Below are 10,607 nucleotides of genomic sequence, written 5' to 3'. Positions count from 1 at the left end.
TTGATCTATTACATGCATAGTGTTAACGGTATGTGGATGTAAACAAGAATGTCAATGATGGCAAATGCTGTTTGACAGTGTTAACAATTTAATTAAGATTCATATTCAGCAGTCAAACCGCTGTAAACACCCACAATCTTCACCAGCGCTGTGTCTCTCTGTGCCGCCACATTCCCTGCGTATACACCTCAAATAATGAAATCGCAAAAGATAAGTGAACGTTTCATATTATTTACACATGCTTATAACCGGAATATATGTGAAAGACACTTGTTAGATTGTATTTTAGAGAGCAGGCGTGAGGTTCAGCTGTGTCCTCTTCATTTTCTGTTTGCTTCAGGCTCAAACTAATACAGCTACACTGACTGACAGTATTTACACAGCGGCAAAGCACATCCTAGTAGAGGCGAGTCGCTTCCTGGTGACGTGAAGCCAATCTGCGAATCACAGCACATTGTGTTAGCTGACCAATCAGAGCCTCTTGAGTGTGAGGAACTAAAAAACATGCTAGTTGTTTTCATGTTAGCTGAATAACTGTATATAATCAAAGTAATATTTATAAACATATAATTTTTATTTATTTTTATTTTTTTAAATAAAGCATGGGCACGTGTTGCTTTGCATCTTCTTAACACAACCAAGCCTTAAAAATACACTCTGGACCACCCCTTTAAGCTGCAGACAGAAATCTCATGTCACTTGTTGCAGGATAAGCCAGTAAAAAGTGACTGAAATGTCAGGGCTGAGGATCTGTGTTGTAATGCTGGGTAAATGGTAGACTGCAGTGCAGTCTTTGACACGTAAAAAGCTTTGGGAAAAGGGCATTATGGGTGACTGCAGCAGTGACAGGAGCCACTGAAAACAGCAGTGAGGATTTTGTGGATGTGCACCTGTGAGAAGACTTTTATAGTGTGTGCAAAAACTGATGATCCCGCTTCAGTTACTGACCACAGGCATCAGCCATGTTTCTGTCTGGAGCTGAGAAAAAACCTTTAAGGAAATTGGAATGTAGCATTCATAATTTGAGACTATGTGACATGATTTGCTACACAAGGTAGGAATTATTATACATGTTTATACAAACACACACCGGCCACATTATTAGGTACACCTTACTAGTAGCAGGTTGGACCCGCTTTTGCCTTTAGAACTGCCTTAATCCTTTATGGCATAGATTCAACAGGGTACTGGCAATATTCCTCAAAGAATTTGGTCCATACTGACATGATAGCATCACACAGTTGCTGCAGATTTGTCGGCTGCACATCCATGATGTGAATCTCCCATTCATCACATCCAAAAGGTGCTCTATTGGATTGAGTTCTGCTGACTGTGGAGGCCATTTGAGTATGGTGAACTCATTATCATGTTCAAGAAAGTGATTCACACTTTGACGTTGCGTATTCTGCTTGAAGAAGCCATCAGAAGATGGGTACAGTGTGGTTACAAAGGGATGGACATGGTCAGCAACAATACTCAGGTAGGCTGTGGCGTTGACATGGTGCTCAATTGGTACTAATGAGCCCAAAATGTGCCAAGAAAATATCCCTCACACCATTACACCACCACCACCAGCCCGAACTGTTGATATAAGACAGCATAGTTCCATGCTGTCATGTTGTTGATGCCAAATTCTGACCCTACCATCCGAATGTCGAAGCAGAAATCGAGACTCATCAGACCAAGAAACGATTGTCCAATTTTGTTGAGCCTGTGCGAATTGTAGCCTCAGTTTCCTGTTCTTAGCTGAGAGAAGTGGCACCCTGTGTCGTCTTCTGCTGCTGTGTCCTATCTGCCTCAAGGTTCAACATGGTGTGCATATGTCAGTTGTAACAAGTGGTTGAGTTACTGTTGCCTTTCTATCAGCTCCAACCAGTCTGGCCATTCTCCTCTAGCATCAAAGGCATTTCCACCCACATAACTGCCGCTCACTGGATATGTTATCTTTCTTAGACCATTCTCTGTAAACCCTAGAGATGGTTGCGCGTGGAAATCCCAGTAGATCAGCAGTTTCTGAAATACTCAAACCAGCCTGTCTGGCACCAACAATCATGCCACTGTTAAAGTCACTTAAACCACCTTTCTTCCCCATTCTGATGCTCGGTTGAACTGCAGCGGATCGTATCAACACCACATAAATATGTAAAATACACACATATATTAAGTCACAACAAACTTTTTTGTTTTGGATGTGATTATGTTTGCCAAGCTCTAAAAAATATATTTAATTGCACATAAACCACACAAAAACTGCTGCAAAATAGTTTTAGTATCAACAAGAAATTTTATAAGTACATATTATTTGTCTGATATTTATAAGAATAATATAATTTGACAATTAACAGAAGCACTATTCCAGTGAATGGAATTGGTTTTTAAATTCTGGCAGATTTATAACTCACGACTGATTCAATATTTCAGAATGAGAAAAAAAAGACGCTCTTGGAAAACGTGCCGGACACTGCTGTTGTGTTTAATTTAGTGTAAATTAATCAAAAGAGCTTGTGAGATTCTGCATCAGCATGTGATTGTAACTGATGTTCATCCTCCATTTAATGAGTAAATATTGTTTTACAAGAACGTTCGTTATGAGCTAAATTCGAACAGATTGAGATATTTTTTTTAATTCTTCCTGGAGAAAAATCCACAAGAGGAGCCGATTACACGTCATTTTAAAAGCTGTTGCAATTACACAAGTTTCCCTTCAGGACAGCTTTTTTTTTTCCTGCCGAGATTTCTCTCGATGTCAATTAAAGGAGGGGAGAGCTGTCAGACGAGAGTTTGGGAGGCGGATAATTGCGTTCTGACGTGGATTCAGCAAGTTCTGGCCTCTATTAAACCTGATATCAGATAATGGCATGATAAACGAGCGCTGATTCGATTTAGCCACGATGCGTTCCGGCAGAAATGCTCTATTTTGATTTAGCCTCAGAACTATTGTATCCATCTCTGTGCCTTTTAGTCATATAAGACTGTACTTCATAAACACAATAGATTTGATAAGCGTAATTGGAAATCGCACGCTTGGATGCATGGAGAGACTGCGTTTTGCATGCTGATATAATTCATCCTTTTTTTTTCCTCTAAGCTGCTATATATTTCTTTTTCTTCATGAAAACACAAAATGGAACTGATTGGTGATGTTTGAAAGCTATTATGTATTACAGTGTGCAGAATAACTACACCGAGTGGCATATCTCACATATTTAGGTCATGGCTGCTCGTTGACTGTGAGCTAAATTTGATTTAAAAGGTTTCTATGAGATGCCAAATGTACGGAGATCCGGAAGGGACGTGATGGGGGAGAAAAAAAAATGGGTGAAAGAAAAAAACCAAAAACAAATGATAGTTAAACATTTTTAAAAGTTTTTGCGTTCCCTCTCAAAGATGTTTCAAGTTCCCTCACAAAACTGTAGTTCGACAAACACTTCACTTCATGCATGACAAACATTCACTTTATCAGCATGAATCAGTGAATGCGTTAGCGCTGACTGATGAACGCGCTCCGTATGATGAACTGATCCCAGATCAGCTTCTGTACAGGCTATTTAAATGACACCTCTGTTATCAAACAAGGGAAGAGCAGCAAATAAATATCTTATTTTGCTTTATTTGATAACAGAGGTGTCACTTTACTAACGCAATAATATATAACAAAATCATAATTTAGGTTGTGCTCATTTAAGAGGAAATTAGTTGTGTTTAAAATAAAACATGCAGGACGTCCGGGCATGTTTACATAATTTTAAGCAGGCCCGGATTGGCTAATCAGGAGGACCGGGAGAATTCCCAGTGGGCCGGTCTGTTTTTTGGCCGCGAGGGCCGGTGTCCCTAGCTCCAGAATCTGTTGCTCTCAGCAGTCACACTTTTTAAATTAATTAATTTATTTACTTGACCACAGTCTTCTTATTTATTATTTTACCGCAGCTCTGCTTTTTTATATATAACCAGCCTGCAGGTTAATGCTGATATAACTCAGATGAGTCACTTCTCAATATTCAACTGTTGTGGTCCAGTGTTTAGCACATTGAATTATGACCCTGCTGACCCGGGTTTGATCCTCGTCTGAGTATGTTTTTTTTTTTTTCATTTTTATTGTTAAGACATATAATACTGTTAGGGTTGTTGAACATTTGAAGTTCTAAAGCAGCTGTTTTCTAAAAAAAAAAAAGACGTGATAGTGTAATTAGAAACTGAACTGGAAATGACCTTATTTTAATATAGTCAGTCGTGAACTGAGGTGGGCCGGTCTGAGGCTTGAAACTCCAGGGCTGAAAAGGAGTCCCACTCTGGCCCTGATTTTAAGTGTATTTTTCTGTTTAAACACGCACCCGAATCCCAAATTGTCCAACACTTTAGCTCCTCTTTAAATGGCGTGAACAGCTTATCTGGGAGTCAGTAAGCGCTTATGCATGCATTCGCTGATTCAGAGGTTGCATATGAGGGGCGCTGATCGACGTACAGTTTTATTGGAAAAAAAAGTGATTGAAGACATTTTTATATTTACCTCAACATGATTTCAAGATTGAAAATATGAGAGAAATATGGGAAAATACCTAATAAAAGGATAAAATGGTAAAATACAGGACAATCCCCGCAAAAACGGTAGGGTTGTCATGCATGAAGTGAAGTTTGTCGAACAACAGTTTTGCGAGATAACGCAAAATCTTTCAAAAATATGTTTACGTATCACTAAGTTTTTTTTTTCTCCCAACCTTTTTTTTTTCCCACCATCACGTCCCCTCTGGGTCTCTGTAAGAATGTGACATCTATGTAGATTATGTATGTTCAAATTTGTCTCTCTCTCTCTCTCTCTGTGTGTGTGTGTGTGTGTGTGTGTGTGTGTGTGTGTGTGTGTGTGTGTGTGTGTGTGTGTGTGTGTGTGTGTGTGTGTGTGTGTGTGTGTGTGTGTGTGTGTGTGTGTGTGTGTGTATGTATATATATATATATGTATGTATATATATATATATATATATTTATGTATGTATATATATATATATATATATATATATATATATATATATATATATATATATATATATATATATATATTATATATATATATATATTATATATATATATTATATTATATATATTATATTTTTTTTTTTTACTTGTTTGCACTCTTATATTATCATAATTCATCAATAGTGTCATGTTTTTATAGTTATACCACCTGTAGTCTAACATTTCAAGGAATTGGGTAACCCAAAAATAAATAATCTGTTATTAACCACTCAACCTCATGTCTTTTCATAAGTAGGACCAGACAAAATCTGGATTTGTTCTTTTTTACAAAAATAATTTTGTAGAAGATCTGCAGATTTATGTGGAATTAGGTTGGGAGTATCATAACTAGAAACTTAATATATAAAATAAACAAATAATAGCTTTTTATCTTTTATTTATTGTTTATAAAGCAAATCCATCTAAATGAACTTATTTGGTAAACAAAGCAAGTCTGTTATATAATATATGAACTAAAAGACAATATATTACTTAAAATGAACACTTTAATATTAGTCATTAGTATTACTTAATTTAATTTAGAAACTGAATAAATATCAATTTACACACATTTACACGAGTAAATAAACAGAATCAATGATGGGCTTAAAATCTGCAGATTTCTGAGCTCGCAGATTCCATATGGGCCTACTCACAAGACCTTTTTTCATCTTAAAAAGACACATTAAGATGTTTTAGATGAAATTCAGAAGCTCTCCATATTGTCACAAGACAGAAAATGAACCGTTCTATGTGATTTCAGTGGTTCAACTATCATACAAAGCTCCAAGAACAGTTTTGTGCAACAAAAACTGTTTAAACATATTTGTTTGCCTATATGTTCCATGACGCATTAGTATTTGCTTTCACAATGGGCAATACTGCACTTGTGTTTTCACATTTAAAGTGTTAGTAGTGTACAAAAGTGTTCTTGAGCTGATTACAGTTCAACTACTGGAGACACAGAATGTTTTGCCAATGTTTGGGGTTTATTTTTTGAACCTTGAACATCTCTAAAAAATTGGTGTTAATGGTAAAAAGTGAGTACACAGCAAATTCATCAGAGTTAAATTCTCGGTGTTGAAGCATTTCAGAGTAAAGTGTTGACGTTAAAGAGTTAGATTTTGATAAATGAATATAATAAGAGTTAGAATAGATTTTATTCAGTGCGAAATCAAGGAGTTATCTTTTCTACACTTGGTGGTGTTATTTTCAACATCCGGGAATTCATGCAGCCCCAGTCACTGAAGAATTTTCCAGATGCCATTTTCCATCTGAGGTTTAGAACAGCAACTGGTGAGTCAAACTACCTAAATGTTGGTATTTTACTGACTTTCTTTAAGGAAATACAGTTGTAAACATGTTGTTAAGTTAATACCTTTAGAATGGAGTGACAATTTTAAACTTTTGCGGTTCATTCATGGTCGTTTGTGTATCTAGCTTAACTGCAGTACTATTCACTTCTTTTCAAGAATGTTTTTATATATGCTCACGCATAACGTTACATAGTGCATAAAAACAGCAAATGTACATGTTCAACACATTTCTGTCACGCTTAATGCCATTTTGTGCGTTGTTAACCATCTGTAAAATAAAATCGACACTTCTCCTTTAATTCAAAGCAAACTAGCGAGGGAATCCCCGGAGCCACCTAACGTTAGCCTACTCTGCCCGGATGCTAACGGCAACACAGGACGGTTTCCATGAGCTCTGGAGAGTTTCTGAAACATATCTGGTGAGTAAATGAACATATGCTTACTTGTAAAAGGCTTCCTGACTGAAACATATGATTGTTTGTTATTCGTGTATGTTAATTTGGTTATTTTAAACACCGCGACCCTTTTAAACTGGTTCATTCGTGGCCGTCCATATACCGTTAACTTAGTCCATAGACTCGCGTGTTAACATACGTTTGAATTATATTAAGTGTTGACAACCATTAAAGTCGGAATGTTAACATTAATGTCTTTAAATAACCGCGTTTGCACTTTCTCAGACATTTAACGTTACAGAAGTCTCCCGGAAGTTGCGGGACTACCGTTAACGTTATCCCGCAAATGCACAGAGACTCCCAGATGCCCAAGTAGATGCCCGCAAATAAATGATAATCTCCCGGAAATCGCGCGTCTCCCGCCCGGTCATTAACACTTTGCACTCCCCTCTCCACCGCATCCCTCCCAGCTCTTCGGGTACGTCACGCGCAACTCACCCCACCGCTCTTCAGGTACCCATCTCTCCCGCAAATCAACTCTGTATCCCCCGAAAATGACTTTTCCCAACTCGGGATGTCTGACGTTAGTAAGTTAGGCTATTTCTGTTGTCAGGAACATCTTAGTCAAGCTTTTTCTCCCGCATGATATTGTGCTTAAAACTATAGGCTAAACTTATCAATAATCAACATCTGAATCAAAAGATATCTGAAAAAGTGTGAGGCATACTTTGTGATGTTCATCTCTCTTTTTTATCTGAAGGTTATGCATATGTGTTTGATACTAATGTGTTGTTGTTTTTTAACAGCCACAGTTCTCTATACAATAACACAAGACCCTGTGACGGTGGCTGATTAGAGACGGATGGTGTATTTCCAGAGTTGGTGAAATGACCAAGCACACCTTTTTGGTCATATGTGGTGATAATAATGAAGGTATGTTTGATAAAGTTCTGTATTTGTTTCACAATAAGCTGAGAGGGTATTAGAGCATTAGAGAATAATAAATGACATGAAGGTGATAAGTTTTGTATTGTGGGTGAACTGTTACTTAAATAATGTTTTGCTCTTTGCTTTGCACTTTTCCTCTTCTGCTTATCCTAATATTTTAGATTCTATTTGGACCTGAAACATCTGCTAGACTCCAGGAAAGGTGGCGTCAATACTGGACCTGAAAGGGCCTAACAAGTTGAATCTGGTAAAGAAACACGCACACGCACACACACACACACACACACACACACACACACACACACACACACACACACACACGCACACGCTTACAGAAAACTAAGTTTATGAATATTTTTTACACTGTGGCCAATATTTTGGGGAAGTCAGCATCACTAAATGATATAAAAGATTTTAAGCTCCTCTAAATTTAGCTCCAAGTGTTGTGTTAAATTGAGGATTCTGGACAGACAGCTGCCTGTTTTTCCAGTTCTAGTCATAGTGGTTAACCTAATTGTTTTTGGAGATCCAACAGTGATGTATATGTTTTTTCTACTTTTCCATATCCTGTCACCTCAACCAGCTGGGAGGGTCAAGTTGTGGATCATCATGAAGATTTTTAAAAGGTGAGTTTAGATTTCTTGAATGTTTTATTTACTTTAAATGTTCTTTTAAATATATCATAGAATTTGATTGCAATTTGTTTTCAAACATTTTTCTTAGTCATGCTGGAGTCTTGAAGAGTTCTTAGATGAGCTTCACCCTATATCCGTGCATCAGGAACCAGCAGACGAGCGATCAGCAGCTGCTACATCGTCATGGATAAAAAGGTCATCCTGTGGCTGGGAAGCACTTCATTCACAGGACATGCTTGATGAGATTTCCTAGCTCCAGTTTGTTTTCACACAAGTTTACAGCATTTATACCTTCATTTAAACTGCTCTGTTTGATATGGAGGACCAAGGAAACACCAGAAGTGAAAGATTTGCATGCCAAGTTGTTTAAAATGTAATTTCAGAAGAAAACTATGAGTTCAGAAGAAAACTATAAGTGACGCTACATTGAACTTTCAAATTGCTCTGATGAAACATCAAGTTTGGACCAAAGGACTGAAACAGCCTTTTTGAGCACTGGTCATACATATTTTGTTGATACTGTCTGTACTAATAAAACATTTAAAGCATATTTGACATTGTTGCATTTTAAAAACTGAATGAATTGTTGAAGTGGTGAATGTTTTCAAATAAAATGTTTTTTCTTTTGTAATTTACAGTCTATTTGACCTTTTTACCATATTTACACTCAAGAGAGTTGAATAAAATAACAATATATTACACCAGGCGGTGTTAAATATAGTTACATTTTTAACTCTGCCCAGAGTTAAAATTAACCCTTACTTCGGTGTCAATGTGCCAACCCTTTTGAATGTGTTGATTTAACTCTGTATTGAGTGGACCCCATGAGACACTTTCAAAGTGTTGAAATTAACACCCATAGAGTTGTTTTGGGTCCCCATATTTTGCTGTGTAATTGACTTTACTTCGAAAAGAGAGAGAGAGAGAGAGAGAGAGAGAGAGAGAGAGAGAGAGTAAATGTGTTGCTTTATAATCAGTGGGGTAAAATAACTAATTACAAACACTAAAAATACTGTAATTGATTAGTTTTTCTCAGGAATTGTAATTTACTAAGTAGTTTTAAAAATGTGTACTTTTACTTTCCCTTGAGTACATTTTTACTGCAGTATCGGTACTTTTACTCCACTACTTTCCTTCATTCTGCAGTCACTACTTTTTTTTTCTTGTCTATGGGAATTAGAAAAATCAGTCCTGTAATTCCTGTCCAATTAAATCTCATATAGAAGGTAAATCGCCTCATAATAAATTACCTGAAGACATGGGCGCATTATAATTGCAGCAAACTGCTTGGATGCATTAAAAGTGTCCAGGAAGATGTCCAAAATCGTTACACACACTGGCACAGAGACTGATTAGGATCATGTCAATGTTGAGAAGATGGCAGATGTTTACTGTATGATGACCGAAATGGCCTTAAACACCCAGCTGGCACAAGACGTCAACATGACATCAGATTAACATTGTACCCTAGCGTCATGGGGACATTGCATTTTGGGGACATTGCAATGTCTAATGCAATGCAATGTCTAATGACGTTACAGTTTCAAGTTGTGTGGATGTTACCACTATGACGTTTATCAGACGTTGGATTTTGGTTGCCATACCTGATGAATAAATGTCAGTATTTGACGTAATTATGATGTTGGTTTAAGATGTTAGCTCGACGTTGTTACTTTCCAACAGAACCTAAAATCAACCAAAAAGTCATTTGACGTCATTATTGGAGATCAAAATAGCAGTGTTCTTAGACGCGGCTAGACATTGAATTTTGGTCACCTGACATCAAAACCTAAATCTAACCTAATATTAATGTTTTATGACGTTGTGTGCCTGCTGGGCAATAACTAGATCTAGACTAGACTTACTTGAGTATGCTTTTTCAGTATTCCTTCCACCACTGCTTATATTAAAGTAGACTATGCATAAAAATAAAAGTTAAATCAATGGGTAAATCACTGACTGTGACTAAACAGGTACTATTTATATAACATTTTTATATTTCACAAATGCAAATAACCGTTCAAAAACTCTCACTTTTTAAAACTAAAGTAACTAATCTCTTTTACAATGAATGGAGAATGAGAGATCTCTCAAATTTAATCTAAAACATCTTCATTTGCGTTCTGAATACTACAAAGCTCTGACAATATTAGAACAACATGAGTTGTGTAATAACAATGAAATGACACAAGGAGAAAGTGTTGAACTCATTCTTTCATTTTATTTTCGGCTTAGTCCCTTTAATAATCCAGGGTCGCCACAGTGGAAAGAACCGCCAACTTATAAAGCAAGTTTTTACACAGCGG

The 10,607-nt window shown here is 36.8% G+C and overlaps 1 long non-coding RNA gene across 1 annotated transcript; it reads left to right on the top strand.

Moving 5' to 3' along the window:
- The first annotated feature begins 6,243 nt into the window (after positions 1-6,243).
- On the top strand, positions 6,244-8,850 carry LOC137496289 (uncharacterized). The gene is made up of 6 exons (XR_011016493.2): positions 6,244-6,303; positions 6,630-6,742; positions 7,525-7,651; positions 7,828-7,913; positions 8,250-8,292; positions 8,390-8,850. It is a non-coding gene; the product is annotated as an uncharacterized lncRNA (long non-coding RNA).
- The last annotated feature ends 1,757 nt before the right edge of the window (positions 8,851-10,607 follow it).

The sequence above is a fragment of the Danio rerio genome, chromosome 8, assembly GCF_049306965.1.
Source record: "Danio rerio strain Tuebingen ecotype United States chromosome 8, GRCz12tu, whole genome shotgun sequence".
Classification (NCBI taxonomy): domain Eukaryota; kingdom Metazoa; phylum Chordata; class Actinopteri; order Cypriniformes; family Danionidae; genus Danio; species Danio rerio.
This window is presented reverse-complemented; position numbering and strand designations above follow the sequence as displayed.